The 21,555-nt window shown below is 38.6% G+C and overlaps 1 protein-coding gene across 4 annotated transcripts in view; it reads left to right on the top strand.

Annotated features, from left to right (window-relative positions):
- The window catches only part of znf609b (zinc finger protein 609b), a 108,412-nt gene that overhangs the window by 31,037 nt on the left and 55,820 nt on the right, over nucleotides 1-21,555 (top strand). For 2 of the 4 annotated variants that reach the window (XM_017030708.2, XM_017030707.2), the window contains exon 1: nucleotides 8,121-9,836. The exons of 1 other annotated variant lie outside the window; for it this stretch is intronic. The gene's annotated coding sequence lies outside the window, so the exon portion shown is untranslated. Of the gene's footprint in view, nucleotides 1-8,120; nucleotides 9,837-21,555 lie in introns of those variants that run through there. One more of the 4 variants, XM_008337069.3, reaches the window with a different exon arrangement.

Raw genomic sequence — 21,555 nt, 5'->3', positions numbered from 1 at the left:
TATATTCCGGTCTGAACTTGAATTTTTAATCAGTGCACGTCATTCTGATAGTTTCCATGTATCTGCGTCACACGGCACTCTTGTAGACACGACTATAATTCAAGTATTGACACCTACGTAATTGTCCAATTTGCTAAAAAAAAAAAAACATTCTCTATCCGTCGTACTCTTCCATACCAGCTGCAAAGAACAGAGCTCCACTGCTCTGTTGCGCCGCACACCCACAACAACTATGTCCAATAGAATTTGAAACAATGACAAATTGTTAAAAATGTTACCACATAGATACTCAATGATCCTAGACTCACATCAGAGTTAATGAAGTGAGGTCAACTGTACTAGGTCTCTGATCTTACTTTACGTTTTTAATTCATACCCATGTATAGAAAAGGTTAACATTGTGGGAGAAATTAAAAAAATAATAGTTGTATACTTTAGCCATAAACATTGTTTTACTTATTAATCTATTTATCGATCAAAAAAAACCTCCAAATATCTCATAATCCGTGCTTGATGATAATTGTGAATGTGGAGGTTTCCAACCTGTGGATGCCTTTTTGCAGTGTAGGTCCAGCTAACGATGCTCGTTTATGGCTAATGTCAAACTTGGTTTTGCCAAATCGTCCAAATTGAGTACTGCAGGGCGCCTTGATTCAATATCAGGCTAATGGAGAACACTCCCACAGCATATGGAAATTAGTGCCAATCACATCTGAAGAACACAGAATACCTGCAGCATCGCTGAGAACCTTCAGTAAGTGGAGCTTCCCAGCAGTTAAATAAAGTGTAAACGTGATGGATCTGCTGATGGGCAGGCTTTCTGGATGCTAGGCCTACATTAGCCTACACTTCATAGAGCTGTAGCCACCGCGCTGCCTCCATCTATTTAGTGACTGATTTAAATGAAAGTCGACATGAAAAAAAGTGTAATGTGTTTATTCATCATTTTGCCCTGGGAGAAGTGGCCAGATGAATTTCCTGATTAAACTGAAATACCTTTGACTCCACTCCAACAGTATGCCAGCCTCACTGCTAGGCCAAGATTCCAGTTGTACAAGCAGCAGGACCTTTGTGTGCTTGCTGAGAGACTGATTGGACTGAGGGCACAGCCTCCCTCCAAATCCCCAAAGGCCGGGAAGATGAATTAGGTCCTGGAGCACTCTAGAAGAGGTGGCAGCAGGCAGGGGAACAATACAACCTGGGAACGGCTCGTGGCTCATCCATCTCATAATCTGTCACTGAGCGCTGCCCCGTCAGGCCAGCATGGATGTACAAAGGAAATATTTAGGAAACCATATTGGCTAATTGCTGACAATTTTCTGCCCCGAAACCAGTGCAGGGTTCAGTCTTCACTCAGTACCAAGTGCTACAGTGCAGCTCAGCTCCCTGTGGCTTGGAACAGCAAACCCTGATCTGGCTTGAATTTACAACGTGTGAAGGACATATGGCGATGGCTGTGTCGGCTGCGTTAAAGCGTGACATCATACCGGCGCACCACCAAGACCTCCAAATTTTAAAATTAAATGAAGTAGAAAAAACACAAGACATGCAGCTGGTAAATGTTGACATAAAAAAACAGATTTTTTTTTCATCACATCGCATTGTATTTTTAATTAATGGCTAATTGTAGTGTGGAGGTTTGTGCAGTGAGTGGTTTAGTTTAGTTTTAATGGCTTCTCACCACTTGTTCAAAAAGCCCCCAAAGGGCAAACAAAAAGACAGCACAAGTCAGTTACCCCAGTCTCTTTCACCATTTTTCCCCCTCACACAATCATCGTCAGTTTGGAACCATGTTGGCGAAGCTGGGTCTACACAGCGCTGCACTGTTTTTATTAAACCATGGGGAACAAATCTCAGCGCTTTGCTGGTCCCATCCATGTGTTAATATGTTAAGTGGATGCAGACACAAGAATTTCTAAACAGGGCAGGATTCCTTTTCTACTGCCCCCCTCCCCTTTGTGCCGCCCCCATGTATGTCATTGTTTGTTAGCTTTGGTTATTTTAGAGGTCTGAGGTGGGCCCCAGCCGAGGGGTCCCTCAAGGCGAGGGAGTCGTACAGACAGACAGAGAGAGGCGTGTGGAGTGTGATCTAAGACTGTGGCGACTCTTCATGTTGAGCTACAAGCTGTTTACACTCGCAACGTTGGCAACATTTCATTCTAACTACGTTTATTCCACAAATGACGGTGTAATTTACTGAGAGGAAAAAAGATTAAAGTACACATTATTGTCGTCTAATGTGCAGTTAAATAGGTAAATAAAGATATGAGTTAGTATTTCTTCCAAATTGTCTCTGTGTTCATGCAGTAGTAATGACACTGAGTGTGTTTAAATATTAAAGGTCCAGTGTGTGACGTTTAAGAGGATTTACTGGCAAAAAAATAATTGAACATAAGTAGTTTCTTCTAATGTGTAATCGTATTAGAAATAATATACTTTTGAGTCAGCCTTTAAAAGGCAGGTCTTGTGTTAAGAACGCTGACTCCTGATGCAGTTATGACATTAAGGCAGAATCTCACAGACTAGTGTGAAAACTGAGAGAAGAAAATACATATAAAATCAATACATTTCACACCGACGTCAGGTTCTTCATTTCATTGCACAAAATCTGCAACTAATAATGGGGTAATATTAGTATTATTACCCAGTGCAGCTCAAGAGGAGGAAATGATCATTATTTTTTCTCTGTGGGTTAAAACACAGTTGTTAATTAAAAGAGTAACAGTTATGTAGGAGGGTTAGCACTACCCTGTGAATTACCCTGGTCGCTCCACTCTTGCTGTGATCTTTTACTCCTTTTTAAAGTACTGTGCTACTCACCATATTAACCATATTAACATTGTAAATTTACAGCTGTATCATTAAGTGTTACTGGCCCGTTCCACAAGTGACACTGATCGATGGGAGTAGGAGCCGTGCAAATATTAGTAAATCCTCACAGCATGAGACCAAACAGAGCGGCAGAAAAAGACAGACGTGACAGGAAAATCACTCTGGAGGAGCTGATGCATAAATCCAATTCAAATGGATTTCCCATTACAGACGGTTTTCACTCTGCACCATTTCTAACGATTCACCCATTGATGATCAATTCAGTCCTTGACCTTTTGACCTCCCTAAATGAGAAGGTACCTGCAACAACACCAAATGTTAAATGGTAGGTATTCAAATTTATGACCGTCCATTTTCTCCTGAGTGAATACCATGGAAACAGCTGAATATTACCAACTGGCCAAAAGAGTCTCCAGAGGTTGTGCAGTTCAGCTGGAAAAGAGAAGCACCTGGTTTTAGGATCTTCATTTATTTTAGAGGAACTACAGGAAGAAAAAAATAAGTGAACCGTTGTATTAAACAAGTGTTTAAACCTCCCGAAATAACCTCAGACATGAGTTTTCAATAGCCGTGAATGTGCAGCTGTATAATGTTGAAGTGGAAATTTGGACCTCTCGTACATAAGTGCTCAGGTTCAGCCTTAATTTCATACAGCCTGGTGTGAACTGTTCCCAGGAGGAACTTCAACTCTTACTCTGCTGTTCTATGGCTGAGCTGCTCCTGCTGTAAAGGAATCTCCTGTCCTGGTGTGTAACAGAGCCAGGTCCTGGGAAGAACAAAGGGAAAATGACATGAAATGTTAAACCTTGAAATTAAATACAAAATTAGAAGGTTAATTCAAAATCTGACGGTAGATGCTGTGATTACTCATTCGTTTCTTGTCTTGTGGCAGAACTGACGTTTTTTCAGGCTTTTAATTCAAAATTGTAAAACAAATATAAAAAGCAACTTAGATTCTCCTTGTCAAATAATCTTTTAGGTGTAAATTTTAAGGATGCAGAAATACTTTGATTCATCTCTTACTTACTTACTTTGTGATCATTCCGTGAAGGTTTTCTCATGTGGCAACAGATCAATCAATGCGTCTACACATACATTTTTTTTAAAAGCTTATGGATAAAATGTGACCTTTCCTGTCCAGGACAACTCAAGGTGATGCTAAAGGTGGCTAGGCACTGAGATGCTAGCTGCCAGCTCACGTGTGTGGCTGTACACTTCCTCTCCCCCTCCTCACAAAAAAACTGTAATTCCTACAGAAATACAATTTTCTTTTTAACCAGATGTAATTAGATACAAATCAGTACAATTTTTCTAGTTCATTTTTAAATCTGTATATTGTCTTTCTCTATGTTCGCTCTCCAAAACATCAACGCCCACCCGGGGGGCACACCCCTAACTTTGAGAACCTCTACAGTAACTGCATATAAAACTTACTGGAACACCAACATTCTCTTTAAAATAATGATAGGATTGTGATTGATAGAGTGCAAAAATGGAGTTGAAATTTTATTTACACTTGTTCTTGTTTTTGTAGAAGGTTAATTTGTTAAGAGTTTAATTTACTGAAACAGATCACAGCTGCTTTAGTGATTTTAATAATGAGATATTTTTAAAAAAACTCTATTCATCTACCAAACTCTAAAGCTACAAATCTTTTCCATCTGGTTCTCAGGAATTCAGAACACGTTTGTTGACGTCACCAGCCTCCATCAGATGATGTTTTGATGTGGGATCTGTTTATTTATTCCTGTAACAGACTCATTCTACTGTTGAGTGTAATGAACACATAAATGAGGACTCTTCCAAAGGCTTTTTCTTTTTCTCTGGACATTAATTCAATTCCACGAAAAGGCATCTTCCCCGTCTCCAAGGCTGGTTAACACACACATGCTGCCACACTGAGACAGACTTCAGATGATTTCTGTCTTCAAGGCCTCTGCTGTCAGAGAGAGTGAATCCCACAGCAGAGATTTTCAAGCCTTGAATATGTAAAACAGCTCCTTCCAGGCTGCGGCTTTCTTGGAAGCAGTAACTGTGTAGTGTAACTGATACATAATGTGATTACTCTATTTACATATCACTATGTGATGGAGTATAAATGCAAGTGCGTTTGTTGCTACCAGCTACCAGATGTGTATTTATTCTGGTGAATGTTGAAATATAATTATGAGTTGACAAAGTAGTTCCTTGATTTGACCAACGTCGTCATACATTTCTTTTGGGAAATGCTTCTATTTCTGGGTTGTCTCTGATTATTTAGGTCAAAGCTGAAATTGTCTCGTGTTCTTACCTGCTTTTCCCATTGAAGGAGGAGGTTAGGAGCATCTTCCCGGCACAAAAGAATACATGAATACACATTTGACTCGGAGTACTCTATGTAGCTCGGCATAGAAAAAAATTCTTCTTACTATAATGCATCCAAATTTACTTTATTGATGTGTTTCTTTCTTGCTGATTGAGTGTTGGCTCCTGGCTGATCTAACGTTCATGAAAACACATTTTTGCTCAGCTTAATGCACATTGTCTCGTGACTCCAGTCCATTAAGCACTAATGGTTTGTGACCTTCGATGGTGTTTCCTTGACTATAACGAGGAAATCAAACCATAGGCTAAAGAAGACAAACAGACAAATCCTTCTCCCTGCTCATTTCAGTCTCCTCTAACAAGCAGAGGAGAATCCTTGTACCCTGCTAATTTATTACTCACTGCTCTAACTGCAATGCAAATATAGCATTTAATGGTGAATTACTGAGGTGAGTCGGAGCCGAACAATGAGATGACATCATAAACTATATGTAGCTAATTGGATAAATGCAAAATCAGAAATAGGCAAAGTAAAGCAAAGGTTGACAATTTTCAGGTGCAATTTCCATTGATTTCTGGATTCTCATGTCATGCTTTAGCATGTATTTTCCAACCAATAGAATCTTAAGTTACAAAACTGGCATCTCATTCCACTTCTGCTTATGTAGTCATTTCCTAAACTAGTGGAATATTTTGAACCGTTTCCACAGCTTTTCTTTCGTAGCCCATGTCTTTCAATGTAGATGGCAGGTAGAATACGATAGATCTGTTATTTAAAATCCTTTCTTTTTTCACGTGTTTTACAAATAAGAAATAAACACTTTATGAATATCATCCATAAACAGACAGGCAAGTCACCCAGTCTTAACAGGAAAAGTAATTATTTTTGTCTCTGTTTGTAACATAATCCTTGTAATAGAAACAATCACAAAAACAATTATAAGAGGGTTGTTTTTTCCACAGGGCAGTTTGTAGAACAAAGCATGTGTCTACGAACTAACTTGAAGAGATTTTGCATAACTATCTATATACAACGTAGCTTATATGTAGGGCACAAATGTATAATTTATTAACGCAGTCTAGATTCAATACAGAGCAAATAGAGCGTTAATACAACACTGTGTGTTCATGAGGTGAGAGAGAACAGATTTGTGAGCTGCCTCAAATGTCATCCCATTTCAGGATGCTCTTTATCTCTAACAGATCTTCTGCGTCGTTATAGTACATAACCATTCTTGGGTTTTCACGGCAGAAACCCATCAACACTGTCTGGTATTTAAATGTAAACCTGTGACAACAACATCAACAGACGTACACTGCCAACCCCGGGTTTGACTGGAAAAAGACGATTGTCGTTCGTGATGCTTTAATTCATCAGCTCCAAGACTTTCTTTTATAAAGTCATGGAGAGGGGATCACACGGCTCAGGCCGGCCCTCCCTGTTATTTCACATGGCTGGCTGATTAGCCCCCCCTCTTTTCTTTTACTGATGGAAAACACATGGCTTCCTCGCAGCCTGTTCATTTCAGGTTGCAGGCAGTGAGATGCTCAGCAGCAAGAGTACAATGTTTGGAGCCTGGGCCTTGAAAAGCAGTCATCATCAAAAAGCTGTCCCCTCCAGTCCCCACCAGCCACTGACTGTTATTTAGCTTTCCAATGGAAGCTGGCTGCTCCCCTGGGAAGGCAGGAGTGTGCCTGCCAGCAGAAATGTATCACAGGCAATAGAGAAAGATGGAGGATGGTGAGTAGCTGCTGCTGCTGCTGCTGCTGCTGCTGCTGCTGCTGCTGCTGTGTTTCCCTCTGTGTGAAAATGAATCCATTAATTTAGTTCCCCCTCCCCTCTTTCCTCTCCTCTCCTCTCCTTTCCTCTCTTCTCTGTGCCTGTTGTCTCTGTTTGTTAGCGAGATGATTCCTTCTGTCATGTCAAAGGCAACATTATCATATTCTTGTTGCCTGGGAAACCAGCACTGAGAGAGACAACGACTTAAAACCTTTATGGTGTTTGAAGCTGGAAAAACATGAAAGGTTATCCACAGTTCTGTGGGAGTGGGAATAGTGACATATCTTAAGGGGTCTTATGGTTGGATGTTTTCCTTTCCTGCCTCTGTGTTCTCGGAGAATTTTCCCCCTGTGTGGTTGTTTGTTAATGGATTCACTTCAGTGAGAGTAGAACGTGGCTTAGGAATCAGCAACAGCAAGACATTCAATTTACTGGGGAGCATGGAGATTGATTGTAGCCTCAACTGTATTATTTTCTATAATTAGAATATCAGACTAGAAAGCAGCTGAACAGTGTTTCTCTGTGTTTCCATTGTATGAAAACGATCAGCCTCAAAACAGTTTTTCTCTGTGTTTCCATTGTATGAAAACAGTTGACGTAGAACCTAGAGGTCGGAGGCTGATCGTTTAGGATTTGGTCTCAGTTACCGTAGATTTGTTTCAAGATTTAATGAATGAATTATTTGATTTAATAAATGTTGTACTAATAAGCAACCAACAAACATTTGAGCGTAGCTAGCAACTATGTATGACATGAAGTCAATTAAAAAGTAAACATATTGTCAACAGATTTCTTTTTCTGTTAAGGAAATGTTCAGGGGTTTCTTCAGTCAAACACGATCATACTTCTGTATATTACAATTCCTTTTAGCAGAAAATACATGATACTGGATGTAAAGATGTGAAATATTTTAAAAAACATAAAATTCTAATTTTTTTTCTAATTAATAAACAAGATAAGATTTTTCTATATCATTGTATAATATTTGATACATTGTTATTTTCGGCAACTATTTGCTCACAGAAATGCTCATTTTAGAAATAAAAACATTTTTTGGCTTATAACATTCTGTAAACATGGAAAGCTTGAGGCAGTTTTTTTTATCTCTGAATCATGTGTAGCAAATATGATACCAATGGTTATATAATAAAAAAACACTGAAAAATGATACCAATGGTTATATAATAAAAAATCATAAGGTTGGTGGATCATAAGGTCACTACGGGAGATGACGCATAAGCGCATACTGTGAATGATTCACACAACACTGCCACCTGTATTTCTGCTCTAAATGACACCTGGCTTCGCTTATATGTATTTATTATAATATAGTCTAAAAGAAACCCTAGGTACTATACAAGTACATCTTTGATGACAATTACATCATTATAAACAGACATTGATTTGGGTTAATGCTCAGAGAAATGAGGAACATGTAGTATGTGCTACTATCTTTGGTAAAGAGAGGGATGTGTGGAGGAGTCCTTAGACATTTTCCTGATTTTTTTCCCTGTGTTTAAATGAAGATTGTATGTGTTTTTGTTATTTAAAAAAAAACACACTCTTTGTCTGATGTTGGAAGACTAGCGATGTCCTGTTAGGTCCGAATGACTGCTTTTAGAAAAACAGATAATCACACCAAGATAGAGCTGAGCACCTGCTGGTCTGTGGTTTTCCAGCTCCATCACTGACTTGACAAACATTAATTATGCTCAATTTGAATAACAATTTGGCAATTTCTAAATTGTCATTTAGACAGCTACGCTTTTAAAATATTAAAATTGCAATTGATACCCACCAAGGTTAATGGGAACCTTGAACCCCCCCTCCCCACTCTTTGGATTTTGACAGCAGCCATTTGCACTACTAGCTTTGGTTTCTACTAGTAAACATTTTTCACAAAGACATATCTGGAGTATTTTCAAAAATGAGCACAGAAAAAAACCTTGACAAACAAAATACTTACTCTGGTCAAATTTTTAAAAAGACAAATTGATTTTTTTTTCATAATCCACTTTTAAATCATTCTCCAAAAGGACTTTTTAAAATTATTTGCTCATCACTGCTGACCTCGTCCAGTTGCTTCTCAAATAGCGGGTGTAGACCCCATAGCTTCAGCTATTACAGGGAAATGGGGTGTCAAGGTGTCAGTTTAATTTTTTTTTTCCAGGATGGGGGATTCTACTGACTTCGACAATAGGTCTATCTAAATCCATAACTCTGCAGAAAATCTTTGACGACCTACTGCCTGACTAACGACCCTGTCACCGGCCAGTGACACAATATTCGTGTTTTTTTCCGGTCTACTCAGTTATTCTTCAGAGTTAACAAACGTAAAAAACCAAGTCCATGTCGTCTATGTGCGCGATCCAGTTCCGTGTCTTTAAGCCGCGGATCTGTGGAGTGTGACAGTTCAATCCGCGTGGAGCAGCGTGTCCAGGTTTTCCTGGTCGCTCCCGCTGCTGCTGCTGCTGTTGCCTGTTGGCTACGTTGTATCAGTTCCCACACGGAGAAGCACCGCGGCGTCCATCCACAAACAGTGAACACGGAGGAATTAAGGCTGGATGGGAAGCTGCTGGCTGAGGGAGAGTGGCCGGAGTGGACCGGACTTGTGTCGGGACATTGATGAAAATGTTCTCCGGACCGGGTTGTTGTCGGTGTGGACGGTATCGCGAAGTGTGATGGCAGAAGTCCAGTGAATCGCTGGCCTCTCTCCTCTGCTCTTGTGTTGGATGTCTTGGGGAGTGCGCTGCCACTGCTTTCTGCTGCTTCGGATTTTTTTTTCCATTTTCCTTTCTCTTTCTCTCTTCCCTAGAGGCTTTTTTGTCATTCAGGCTTTTTACACTGACTTGTTCTTTTTATGGAGTGCACATTACCATGGACACTCAGGGATTTGGAATAGGAGTGTCTAGCTAAGTCGGTAAGTTAGAACATTTCTCAAATTTCTCTCTCTTATATTGTTGATAATGCATCGGCTCCATGGCCACTTAACGTCAGCCTTGCGTGCAAGGCTCTACACCACAGAGTCAACAAAGCATGCAGCAGCAGCAGCAGCAGCAGAAGCAGAAGCAGCAGCAGCAGAAGAGAGAAGCCCAGCCAAGTCTGAGTGCACTCTGCGCTCATTGTTTCACTCTACCGCACAGCCTACAAGTCCCATTAGCTCAACACACAGAGCTAACACAGTCCTGTTAGCTCCTTCAAGTTCAACTTAACACTTTAACAATCACCCAGGTCACCACATCTGACACAGAGGCAGAGACAACCGCCCAACACCTGTGGGTTTTAAATATGACCTCTATAAGTTCGGTGTTGCAAAAGACATTATGTGTCTAAGTTAAAGCTGTGTGTCTTGTTTCAGGGTAGTTCCTAAAGTGTTTCCCAAGCTTGCCCCCAGCCCCCCCACAGGAACCCCATGGGTAGACTTTTAAGGTTTCCTATAGAATAAAGAAACTTTTATTTTCCAGGAATCCAGCATGCCCCCCCCAAAAGAAATCCAAATTTAGGATTTTTAAATTTAGGAGATTCTTTCATATATTACATGCATTGCATTTTTGTAGTTGCCTCATTTGCTAACATTTAGCAATCAAATGGCTCTAAGATTCTTGGAAAAAAAAAGCACAAAACAAAAAATGTGACTTCATATGCCCACACCTAAGTTCCTGTATTTCATGTAAGTGGTATACTATGTGAATATCCTACTTTTGAAAAACTGTACTTTGGCGTCACTTCCTGCAATACTGTACATACATGCTTTCAAAAACAGTGTACAAACAGTTGACAGGTCAGCAGATATCTGCAGCTTTGAGGAAATGTAAAAAAAAAAGAAAAGTATTTTGTTCTTTGTGATTTTGGATTGTATTTTTGCAACCGCAACACTCATCCTTAACAACCTGGGGTCACCATCTTTGATCACACTACCAGTCCTTGTTAAATACCTGCAACATAGAGGGGAACCCTAAGAACAGTAATAATATAATACAGTTTCCCACAGAATTTTAGGAGTGTCGGGGAGGCAGGAGGGGTGTGATTGAAAGTTGTCATTCACTTCTTCCTTTAACCCAATGGCCAGGGAACACACATGCGCACTCGCTCCCTGCCCCATAGAGAGCGAAAAATTAGCCTTGGTTTAGTGGTATGTTAGAAGATGACTGGCACAGTGAGATCGTCACTAAATCATGTTTAGTTGAGGAGTGTGCAAACGTGCCAGTGTCATAACAGGGTTACACTTGTGTAACAAGTCGTATACTAAATGAGTGTAACTACAGAGAAGTGAGGCCCAACCATTAGTTGTGGTCTGATAAACTGTTCATATCAGGATTTTAGATTGGAAAAAATAATTGGGGAAATTCTACGTCAGATTAGCCATTTTCCTTTTTTGTCCTATTTTGTTTGGGGAGCACAGTCTCAGTAAAGTGTGTCATTTCAATTAGAGGACCTGCTTTTTTAACAAGGCATCTTGGGGTTAATTCTACACTCTGCTCTCTGGCCTGTTCTGCCTTATCCAGTTTAACACGGCAACAAAAGACTGAAGAGTGGCCATGTCTCCCACTGTTCATGCTTTAAATTAGAAAAGAGATGTTTTTATTCAGAAATGTTTAAATGTTTAAATGACTTTCCTGTTTATCTGGTTGAACAAGCATCAGTCGGTCTGTTTGTAATGTTCCATCCACTTGAGGTTTGTTGATGTATAGTGGAGAGAGCTGCCAAGAAACCTGGTGTAGGCCATTTCATAAAAGTCTTTCTTCTTTAATTTAAGCCTTGTGGTCAGATACTTGATATCTCATCCAAGACATTTGGCAGTGAAGCTCTTCATTTGCATCTAAAGTCCTTAAGCATTCCTCTTTAATGCTGCAGTTTATTTTATAAACTAGTTTGTTCACCTCGTGTTTGGCAGCCCTGCTATCTGCTGATTAAAATAATTAAAGCAAACACATACAGAGCAGTACCACAGTGTCGCAGCAGTTCATCCTCCTACTCACAGAATAAGAAAGAAGTCATTGTAGTGTTAATTCTGTTGATTTAAGTACGCTATACATTAAAGACACCCATTCTGCAACATGTATTCTCTTTGTGTGTGTTTCATGCCTGAGGTTGAAGTAACAAATTACCTCTCTGCAGGCCTGTGGCTGTTGTAGGCTTCAACGCATTGCTATTGGTTTGCTTTTGTTAAAGACTTGTATGTAGTCATTGTAATCTGACAGGGTGTTTGCAAGCCATATCAAATGACATGCAGGAAATACTGTAGTGTAAAACGTGTACAGCAGTGTACCAAACACCCTCAGACCCACAGATGCAGATTTGAATATTAAACAGAACGGTGTCAACAATTAGTTCTTGGGCAGATCATTTCTGGGGAAAATGGGGGTTTCCACGTTTGGAAAGCACCTAGAGAAACAACCAAGAGCTACAGTAAACAGTAAATGGAACCTATAAATGATTCAAGCATTTCACTTAGGTGGTGGGGTGTTAGTCAGTATTGATTTTTACTGACTTTTTCTATTGATTTTAGACACTGTGAGAGGGTTTTATTGTGAATGTAGCAGACTGCGCTCAGTAGATATTACGGCATTTGGAATACAGTTAATTATTATAAGACCTTTTGAGGGGAAACACATCATTTTTTTTAGTGCAACAAAAGAGAAAAATAACTCAGTTGTTTGAGGCAGAGGTGATTCCTTTCTGTTTCACAATCCTTTCTGCTCCACGTCTGAATTTTTGTTTTCAGTGTTGTTTCTGTGTAATCTCTGTTAGCAGTATTGTTGTACCACAGTAGGTGTATTATGAAAAGTCTGATAGAGCTGGTCAGTTGGTAAGTGGAAGTGAAATTTAAGAACCCGAGCCTCACACAATAACATGACACTTTATAGCTGTCAGAGCTGTGTAATTTGCCTCCACTCTGGACGAAGGCCGAGGTCGAACATGAGAGCAGTGCAACTCAGGGGAAAAAACATTTTCATATTTGTCTGGTGTGATTTTTGACATAACTGAGGCGCGCTGCTGTGCTTTCTCAGTTGAACAGAAAAGAAATGAGTCAAATTATGTCTAGTGAAAATGTGTTTTTACTTTGGCTTTGTGCTAACTGTGGAAAGAAAGAAATGTTGGAATTATTAAGCCGCTGCCCAACATTTTTACATTTTTCATTTATTTATGAATTTATTTTTGGTTTTCTACTCTGCACCAGTGTTGTCATCTAGGAAACTGTGGAAGAAGAGAATAACAAACTGTGTTTGTTCAGAGGTCCAGGGCAACAGATTAACCCAGGACAAGGGGATTATTTGGCTTTGTGAGGCTCCTGTCAGCTCATGGCAACACACCAGCTAAAGGCAAAGTAACAAAGAATTTACCATTCGTTCTTCTAAAGCACTAATTTTATTAAAACTGTTATGAATATATACGAAGATGCAGTACAGTCTTTGTTTTGTTTTTTTGGATCATTTCAATAGAAATCATTTTTACAGTGTTACACAAAATCTTGTTCTCATGGGTACAAATTGACAGATTGAGATAAGACTGAAGACCTATGTTCACACAGTGTAAGATTGAGATAAGACTGAAGACCTATGTAGTTAAAAACTTCACACAGTGTTTTCCCCAAGGTTGAGATTTGTTCCAAATGGTGGTCTTAAAGTGGTGGAGGCAGGGGTTGGGCGTGCTGAAGCAGTTGTGGTAAGCTTCAGTCATGAGCACCAGCCTGCAGAAAAATGCCACGACATGATCCAACTTCCAGATAGCGGCAAGGAATCGTAAAGTGAAACCAATGCAGTTTGTCACGGCAGACTTTTATACGTGATAGTCTGCACATCCAGCTGCGTTTAACACAAGCACACTAAAAAGAACAGTTTGGTGAACAACAAACCATTTTCTTTGTGTAAATATTATAAACTGCAGTGTGGTGAGTGTAGAGCTAAACATCCTTTATTTACTCTCGAATTTAAGTATAGTCCAACCACAAATATCTATTAGGTGTTGACTTGATGCCAAGTCCTATTTCAGCATTGCTTTGAAGAAGGGTTACGTGGACCTATAAAAAGAAAAAAAGCTTTTAGCCTTGACTGCAATACGTGTCGGTTATTTAAAATCTCTATGGCATCTAAGGAAGGCAAGGTTTATTTACACTTTTTCTTCTGACAAACCTGAAATTCTTTTTAATAAATATTAACACTTTCTACACGCTTCAGAAGGTTACGACCAAGGCTTTGCACTTGCTCAAATTACAAAAATGTGGATCTGTTTTTTAGTACAGGCAAGTTACAGTTCAGTTCAGTTATCCAGAGTGTGTTTTACTTTAAATGCTTTAAGTGTATGGTTTGGTTGTACATCAGTTCATAAGTACATTTCCATCCAAATTTACCTGTGTCACTCACCTACGTTAACATAGTGGTAACATCATAATGTAGTACATAAAAACATCAAAAGTGTCTGGATTTTGCTTGAGAGTCATCAACACAAATGAAGGAAAGTGAATGTAGCACCATCCAATCTATAAAGCCTCAAAGGTCTTCCGCATATAGCGCCATGTGATGGTGTCCCCTACGAACTAGTTGACACTTTACGTCTGAATGACAGAACAAGAGTTTCTTAATAGATTCATTGGAGACGGGGACTTAACCATAAAACGCCATAGGTCGAGGACGTTGTAAACCGAGGACACACTGTCATCATTTACTGATAAACATAATAAAATCTTAAAGCTAAATTAAATAACATTAGTAATACTCCCCGCCCCACCCCTCTCAGTTTACTTTTTTTGTTGAAAATATTGGCCACATGAAATATTCACCATTTAAGCAGCTAGTGTTTATCATGGGTTGGAAATAAGTCGGTTCAGCTTTAGTTTTTATAGCATTGATTGGTGTCTCTGCAGAGAATTGCCAGTTATAGCAGAATAGAGCACTGTGAATGCTTGTTGCACTGCTGTTGCTCTGCCAAGGCCTGGTGATCCATCTTTTCCTGGGATGCAAGCCCAAGTAACACACATCTTCCCCACCCACACACACTATAAAGATATTGTCAGCCATTGTGGTGCTACCCAGGCTCCAGTGCTGCAAAAACACTGTCTCATTTGCCTCAGGTTAGCGCAATGTTGTTAAGAACAAATGCCACAGGAATGATAACTCAATTCAGGGTGATATGGAAAAGATTGGTAATTGTATTAGGCTGCTGCAGTGATGAAGTCCTGTCAAGCACCATTAGTGTGTCTGACACCATTGTACTTAAAGCACTGTCTTGATATACTCACTCTGTAACAACATGCCATTGTTTATCACACTCACTGTAGTTGTTACTCCTTTGCTGCAAGATTCACAAAGTACATTTCTATCTCTAAATAGCACATTAACAAAGCAGTGTGAAGAAAGTGCACAGAGTTCTTTATGGTCCACTGCATTGACAATTAACTCAAACACAGCATTTGAAGTCTGGTGTTTTCCCAGATCTATTAAACTTGATCTGTATCTGAAAGGCTTTTTTTTTATAAATGAACCTTTTCAGAATCAAATTCAGGGGGGACAGTGAAGATGTCATGTGAAATTTCCTCTGCTGCACATCAATATTGTAACATTCTGGCAGCGAGTTGTTGGTTGTAAACGCTCTGTCCCCACAGCACTCATTACTCTGAAAAATCCACTGTTGTGTGCCTGTAATCAAAGAGACACATTGTCTGTTCTGAATGACACATGCCTTGTGATACTGACAAAGCCAAGAGAGAAGATTCTCAAACGGCAGAACTGCGTCAGCATAAAGTACAAACAAGTCGAAGATATTGTCGTATTCTTGTAGTTGTAAGAGTAGGCTGTCATTTGTTTTCTTCCCAAAACTACCATTGGTCTTTCACCATCACCATTACTCTGTTTTTGTTGTAGCCATATAAAAATATATATATAAAAAATTAAGACTTTGATTTTTATTTGTATGATCCCAAAAGATATAGAGTTGACAACAAACATAAAAATATGATTTAGAATAAGTTAAGTTTGAAACACATGAGCAAAAGTCTCTGGAGTTCCTTAAAATTATTGCATCTTTTAATGCCACAATGCTGCTGCGGTTTGTATCTTTGTACTTGCTATTTGTTTTCTTGTTTCACTGAGTAGAAATCCCTGAAAATCCCATTTTACTGTACAAATAATTCTGCTTTATGCTTCTCCATTCTTCAGAGGTGGCCACAGCTGTAGTCCTGATGGTAACTCAGAAACCACAGCCTTAGAACAGATCAAAAGAATTTGAATATTAATGATGAAACACAGCAGGCTGTCTGTAAGTGATTCTAACTACAAAATCCAAAAAGGAAAACAAAACCTTCGTGAGTTTGCTAATTTGCTTCTTATCAAATTAGACACAAGTGACAAACTACTAATGTAATCAGGCTTCATGAGTCCATTATCTGTGCTTAGTTATTTTTCTATCAATAGAGCCATTTGATGGAGTCAGATTCAACATCATTTCACATAATGATGCATCCCTCACACACATTAAAACACTGCACTTGAAATCAATTTCTGAATAGGGATTTATGAATAACATTGAGGCTGCAATTAAAAAAAATGGAAAAGTCGGTCCACCTGAACAATTCAGGCTTTTATCTGTGCCGTCAGAAAAACGCTTTGAGGAATGACAGTGGACAAATCACTCGGTGCCTGCAGACAGTGTATATCGATTTCTTCTTCGGTGTCACTACTGGGATGTTTACTGCACATTTTAAAAATATCCACAGTATGGACATTTGTCCAAACAACGATCTTGTGTTGTCTAAACTAAAAGAAAGAGAATCCTTTCAGAGGATTTGAAAGAAATCGTTGAGTAGGGATGTGTGTATCGGCAAGAATCTGGTGATACGATGTGTGCCATGATACAAGGGCAACGATACAATACATGGAGATATACTGTGATGCTATGGGCTCAAGGATATATTGAGGTTTTTTTTAAAATAATTTAATTGTAGGAGAATTATCAGCAGAGTAAACACGATGCAGTTACATGCTTTGCATCAAGTTTTGTAATCAACATTTGTAATTGTTAGAGAAGAAATAAAAGCAAAATGAAGTGAAACAACTCTATGAATAATAATTAATTGTTAATAAAAAATCCATACAGGGCTGTAGAATGTTAATAAAGTAATGTGAAACAAGATATTACTATATTTTAGTGGATTGATATTTTCTATTTCTATCAATCTATTACACTGTCGGTGGGTAAAGCCTAACTCAACAGTGAACCCCATTCTCAGCTGCACTGTATAGGATACATGGACACACTGATGTTGCTGTCCAGCTTATAGTTCAGTGTGTTGTGGTTTTTCCTCTATTCTTCTAGTGTTCCTTAATGGGAACACAGAGTGGACTAGTAATGGAAAAAATGCTCGTTACTGTTGCCTTGCTATCTTTTTTTTTTTCTTGAGGCTTTCCTTCCACCACAGTGAGTTCTCTTTATAAGAACGAGTGTCAATGGAGGTAAAACCAATTACTCGGGCTGCGTAACAAATGCACAACATGGCCTGATAATGTACGAAGCATCCATCTTCAGAGGTAGCGTTGCCACAACAATCTGTGGGTTAAATCCTCCTCTGAACTATCAATCAAGACTCGTGCTGCAGGCATATTCACATGGGGTAGGGAGATGAGTCATCTTCAACTGAAGAGTAACATGTTTAAAAATTAATAATTAAGCTCCTCCCAACTGTGAATGTGTCTGACTAAGTTCCTAAAAAAATACATTAAGACACCATTAAAAAATCTGCCATTCTCTAATAAAAACCGAAGGTGACAAGTTTCACCTTCAAGACTCTAATCTGCTAAAGAGAAATAAACTGACGATAACGTGAAACCTCAACTTTTGACACTTTGGGCTCTTTGCATTTTATTCTTTTAAAAAAGCAACTCAAGAAAGTGTGAGAGGAAATTTTATTTGACAGTTATGTAAAACAATAGTAAGTGAAATCATATCTGAATGGAAGAGAGTTGCAGTGTTCCATTATTTAGGATGACAAAGCTGCTAAACTTTGACTTAGGGAACTTCATTGATTCACTTGTTTAATAGATCACCAACAAGTCATGTTGTTGGCAAACCTGCCAAGTGTGTTTTCAAGGGAAAAAGGTATGACATTGGTTTGCCACGTAGCCGTTCTCTGAACCTTTTTAACAGGTTTGGTTTATCATTGTCACATTGCAGTAGTTGATAGACAACAGTAGTGAACTGTCCATTGTGTACCCTACTGTGGCCCAGTGACTGCTGGGATTGGCTCAAACCACATGTGAGCTTGATAAGCATTGAGTGGGAAAGTGAATGAATGAATATTTTTATAAATAAATTAAATCTTATACTAAAAATGCTCTTATCATCCAATTTTAACCTAACCTTTAAGTAACGGAGTTAGAATATTGTTAATGAATCTCTTTATACAAATTTAATTGCAAAATTGAAGAAGTCCATTCCCCCGTCTCCCAAAAATGGAACAGATATTTCCTCTAATCCAATCAACAATAATGTTTGCTATTAGTGTTGAAAACTTGCATCCAGCATAGTTTCACTTTAATATAATTTAACTGAACTCCTTTCACCCTGCAGTTCAACGTTGCAGACTGCATGTCAGCCCTGACTGACGGATTATTTTCTCACCTATAGCCAAGTACTGCTTGAGCAATACTTGATATTGGAATAACTGGTTTTGGAAGATGTATTTATTTTTGGTGGTATTTTTGGTGCAAGAAAATAGCGTTACAGTTGAGTTAATTGCCCAGCAATTGTGACACTGTCAAGGACTTGTGAAATGTAGAAAGAAAATTGCATTTAAATTTGTGCCTGTTCCTTCCACTCATCAATTTTTGAATGTGACACTTGTGCCTCCCAGGAACAGCTCCCTGCACAATGTGTGAGTGACGCTGGTATTTGAGATGTGCTTTGTTGACTCTGCTTCTGTCAGGCAGCTGCTGGAAGAGACGCTGGCAGTTATTTGAGGTTAATGGTTCAGCATGCCTTTTCTCTTGTTAGACATTTACATAGCAACACCTCAACTGTGACCAGTGGCCTTTCCAATCTCTCTCTAGTAAATTATTTGTCTCTAGTACATTATCTGTCCATATGAAGTCAATAGGGACATCAATAGTGTTTAGAGGGAGACGGTTTAAAAATGTTGAAACTAGGACATCGAAACTCATTAAAAAAATCCTCATTGAAAGTCATCATGAAAAGCTTAACCAGTTATAAATTTAAAGTGAAATTATGATTGAAAGAAAATTTGAATGATGAAACATCAAAATTTTGAGATCAACAACAAAGAAACCAAAGGGTAATGGAAGCAGAAGCTAATAATGATTACAATAATTAATAATTTGAACTTTATTGAGCCCAAACAGAAGATCTGCACCTCCAGGCACCAAGTACGTAGTTCTGCTGGAACTACCTGCCCTCTGCTGCTCTCAGCAACTAAAACTCCATAGTTTATGATTGAAGATGCTGCATGGTTTGGAGCTAACAAGTTTTTAAAAATGGTTTGGTAGAATTTAGCCAAAGTAGTTTAAAGAACAAAAAACAACTAAATTAGAGGAACGTAGCATTAGTATTAGCAAAGATGAATCCATACTCTTATCTACAAAACACACTTATAATATTCAATAACTAATCAATTGCACCCATCGTATGAAACTGGATGTTATTGCAGGCAGTGTTCATTAATGACTTTTTCTATTCTTTTTGAGTTTTTCTATCTTTGATCAGATATGTAGGACACTGTGTCTCAATACCATTTCTCAAAGGTTTTACAGTCTAAGCTGCATTAGAATTCGGGCCAAAGAGTGTAACAGTTTCATGGGATTGGTTTGTTCTCTCTTTGACCTCAGTTGTACAATGGGTTGAACTTGAGACGAGAAATAGTTTTTCATTCTCTGTGGCCTATCAAGTCAGAGCAGCTGTATTGTTTTCTGTCTTTTGTTCATCCACTTGGTCTGGGTCCAACTTTAATATTGCCAAAAAATGTTGTCAGACTAAATCATCCATTTGTTACAGGTACATAAATATACGTCATATCTCTGTGTCAAATTAAATCAGGAGCCCAACTGGCATCAGGGTGTGACCCGGTTCTAATAGAAGAATGGCAAAGCAGTTGTTTCATTTTTGGCACAGTCCGTGTGCTTCAGAGCTCCATTGTACATCGGTACGTTTATATATATTCACAATATCGACAAGACAAATAGAATCTCAACCTCTATTACCCATCACAAGTTATATTTTCAGTCAAGAAAATTAGCCTTATGTGAACTGATTGAATGGTGTAGTCAAGTCATTCTCTTGATAATATTTCAGATGTTATTGTAACAGCAAATACTCTGTTGTACTGCATACTCCACGATTTAAATTCACCACAGTGGAAGATAATCACAGAAAGTCACAGAAACAAACAAATAGACACAGTCGTGATTATAATAACCAGGGTAAAGATCAACAACTGGAAGAAAAAAGTGTTTACCAAAAACACAAGCAAGTGTATCACAGTGGCTGCAGGTTTTACTTTATCGACTTGCAATTAAACAAGTATGTATCGACTTGGGAATAGAGAGACCAAAATAATCGGAGGTCTTTTAAGGATCGGAGTGGCTCTCTTTGTAATTCAGGAGACATATCAGAGTGAAATGATGGAGCACCACAATGGAGCTGCTCTTGTTTTTGCCAGACTTCATCTGAGTGGTGGAAAAATCAATCTGCTACCTTGTCAGTGTTTTAAGAGCAAGGCTTCCTTCCACTGTGGCAAATGCATGTGTTCTTTTTCCGACCTCTTCATCGGCTGCTGTCATAGATGAGCCACAATTGGTAATTTATTTGTGGTTGTGGTTAGGTCAAATTTCCATCTTCTACTTCTACCGATTAGGCTTGACCAAATAATGATGGACTTGGCATTGCAAGGGTGGATGGATGTGAACATTTCATCTCAAAATGATGCTGAATTTGATAGACATTGTCATTGTGAAAATTAGAAAATCACAATATAAGCACAGTGATGTCAGTCAAACATACAGAGTACGTATGACTTACATGGTAGACCTACAGGATGTTTGGGAAATTTCAAATATAAAAAATCTAAAGAATACTAAATAAAAACTACAAAAAACATTTTATTGTACAATTATTTGTTGATGTATTTATCAATTGGTGAAATAAAATATATTCCAACTCATACTTCAGTGGGTGTATGTAATAAATTACTTTACTCTTTATTTTCTCAGCTAAAGTTAGCTTACATGCACCTTTAACCCAAGAATAAACATTGACCCAAAATATATTTTTTAAGCATATAAAGTGTTGATAAATACTTTTGGATTCAGGAGAATGACTTCTAGGAAAAAGGAGACAGATGTTCAAATCTCTAATGCTTTAAAGCCACCTTATACTAAACTATTAAATTTAAATGTGTTCCAACTTTATAGCTCTGGCCCTTTTTTAAATTGGGAACTATTTGTGAATGGAAAACATGTATTGTTTGACAGGCTCACATGAATGAGTATACCATGACTGGGACGTGTGTTTCCACTTTTCAGTAACACTCCCTTGTAATGACGTGTAGCTTTGATCCAAGATATTTGTTCACTATTTCTGGCACGATCTTTAGAAAACATGTGATTAGTTCACCCATATCTGATTTCATCTTTCAG

The sequence above is a fragment of the Cynoglossus semilaevis genome, unplaced genomic scaffold (genome assembly GCF_000523025.1).
Source record: "Cynoglossus semilaevis isolate Cse_v1.0 unplaced genomic scaffold, Cse_v1.0 scaffold1721, whole genome shotgun sequence".
NCBI lineage: Eukaryota > Metazoa > Chordata > Actinopteri > Pleuronectiformes > Cynoglossidae > Cynoglossus > Cynoglossus semilaevis.
This window is presented reverse-complemented; position numbering and strand designations above follow the sequence as displayed.